General features: G+C 31.5%; 1 pseudogene; it reads left to right on the forward strand.

Annotated features, from left to right (window-relative positions):
- The first annotated feature begins 1,341 nt into the window (after window positions 1–1,341).
- On the forward strand, window positions 1,342–1,910 carry LOC122121066 (annotated as a pseudogene).
- The last annotated feature ends 871 nt before the right edge of the window (window positions 1,911–2,781 follow it).

Genomic DNA, 2,781 nt, shown 5'->3' on the forward strand with positions numbered 1-2,781 from the left:
ATTCTCACTCCCTTTAATTGCCCTGCACTATTTTCCCTGGAGGAGCAACGAATGTTTTATAGATCTTTTGTTCTGTCATAAGCAGTATCTATATTGATAACACTTATTGCCATTATGATTCATTAGGGCATATAATTATAGCTTCCTATTGTGCATGTTATCTAATATGGTTATCCATTCTTTGTGAATATCTTCCCAATACTACCTTCATGTTTTTGTCCATGGTACAATGTGGTGACAATGTGCTCAATATACATGTAAAATGTTGAATTGTTCTTCAGTTCAGAAAGAACATCTCAAATATCCTGATTACTACAATCATGTTAAAAAAAAAAAAAAGAAACAATCGTCCAAATTAAAAAGAAAGCTGTGAAAAATGAACCAGCAACTTGAAGAAAGAAAATTTAGAAAATAAAATAAATGTCAGATTACTATGACTTTAAACTTTTGTGTCTACTTTCTAATTAATTGTTGAAAGATTAAGAATGTTCAACCATAGTTTTATTTCTCTTGGTAGGGGGTAAATTGAAGGGCTTTGCATATGCTAATTAAGAACTCTACTGCAGCTCCATCCAAGCCCTCAATTTCACTTCTTAAATATCATTTTAAAATTATACTTTCTAATGAGCTTCAAACTAAGTAGCATTATTTTAAAAGCAAAGGTGTGCCCATACTCATGTAGTTTGTTTTAAAAATGAGTACAGTTGAGATGGGCATAATGACACATGCTTGTAATTTAAATAACTTAAAGGCTGAGGCAGTAGTCAAGGTGAAGCTAGTCTACAGATTCAAAAGAAAGATTCTTTCTAAACAAAACAGTTTGGTTTAGGTGTTTATAACTTTTATATATCCTAATAATTTTTTTAAAAATCTAGATTTTTGAGAAAGAAAAGTTTAAAGATTTCTAAAATAACTTGAGGACATTAATGTCATGTATTTGAAATTAATAACAAGACCAAAGTATTAGTTACAGCATATAGCCATCTCAGGTGCTTTCATTATTGAAGAAAAAAGAAGTGGATGTTTTCTACCAGTGAGAAAGACTTGAGCTCAAATAGTTCATATGGGCTTTTTATGTAATAATAAAAAATTCTAAAATGCCAGAATTAAAAAACAATTTAAAAAAAACAACAGCAAGAAAACAAAAACAAAACAAAACAAACAAACAAAAAAAACCTGTTATGTGAGTTTTCCTGGAAGTATGGGAGTAGGCAGTATTTGAATGGCTATGGGTGGGGCCCCTCCTGAAGCTGGGGACTACTGGGAGCTGCCAAGCTCTTTCTTCAGTGGAAGGCTGGGCTGGACATCACAAAACCATGAGGCGCCCATATTTGAGAGATTATGGCATCTGAAACCCAAAATGTTTTAAAACGAAATTTTTGTAGTAATATTGAGGATCACTCTATTGATCTTCCTAGAAAAAGGAACTCTAGTTTCACTCATAAGAACATGAAGGAGGTTAAGAAATATTCAAAATAGTTGGCTGCTTACACTGGGACAAGCTGTGGAAAGCCCAGATAAACTACATAAGGTGATCTATCACAAAAAGAAAGTTCATCATCCCTTCCCAAATCCTTGTTACAGAAAAAGACAGTCCCCTAGAAGTGGGGGCTGTGACATGGCAAATAAAGAAATTAACTCTCTTGTGCAGACCATCTGCCTTAAAAGTTATACCATGCTAGTTGAAAGTACTGGGTTAACTCCAGTGAAGCTGGTTCTTCACAAACAGAAAGCCCATCATCAAAATTTAGTGGGTTTTTTTGTTTGTTTGTTTTCCTGAGGTTTCTCAGGATCATGAAACAATGGCTCAAGTTTTATTCAACAGGAATTTGAGGTTGAACATAGCTTTAATGTCCTGGAAAAAAAAGAGAAGTATAAGTGAACTTGTATCTTATTTGGTTATTTGGTAACATTATTTGAGAAGTACTGGTCTAACTGCAGTCCTGCAAAGGAAGATCACTTATATTTTATGAGGAAATGAGAGGACTTATTATTAGAACTACAAAGACTAATCATTAATTGTTATGTTTGATAAGCAACACAGTAATGGATACTGCTATTTTCTTATATTGAAAAAAATTTGAAAGTTTGAAACACCATAATAAGTAATTAATATTAAAAAAATTGTCCACACTGATACTGTGTATACAAAATGCCTTAAAAATTAATAAGCCAATGTGATATGATACCAGTATCTACTTTTTAAAATTAAAATCAATCATGTTTCTCTCATGATGAAAATAAAAAAAATAAAAACCTGATAAATATCTATATCATAGAATACTAGTGAGGACAAAAAGAAACATTCAATACATGTAAAACATGAGTGAATCGCAGAGAAATTATGCTAAATGAAAGAAGTAAAATTTATTAAATTAGTCCAATTTTATACAATTCAAGATAAGGCAAAACTATATTTCTAAAAAAAGATGAATGTTTTCTAAGTCCTAAAGGTGAAAAGAAAGTTTATAAAGCCACTTATATTTTTAAAATTTGAATTATAGGTCAGATGAAGTGGTACACATACCAGCTACTCTATGGAGGTGAATAAAGGAAGATCAAGTTTTAAGGCCAGTAAAGCAAAATTGTGAGACTCTATCTATAAATAAATAAGTAAATAAATAAATGAATAAATGATTAAATAAAGAGGTAAGGGTATGGATCCAGAGGTAGAGTCCTTCACTACTAAGCCAAAAATGTCCCTGAGTCCAAATTCCTAGGCCATCTCCGAAAATAAAATTAATGAATTTTACATTTGTAAGAAAGTGATTACTTTCCAAA

The sequence above is a fragment of the Dipodomys spectabilis genome, unplaced genomic scaffold (genome assembly GCF_019054845.1).
Source record: "Dipodomys spectabilis isolate Male_0828 unplaced genomic scaffold, ASM1905484v1 ptg000182l, whole genome shotgun sequence".
NCBI lineage: Eukaryota > Metazoa > Chordata > Mammalia > Rodentia > Heteromyidae > Dipodomys > Dipodomys spectabilis.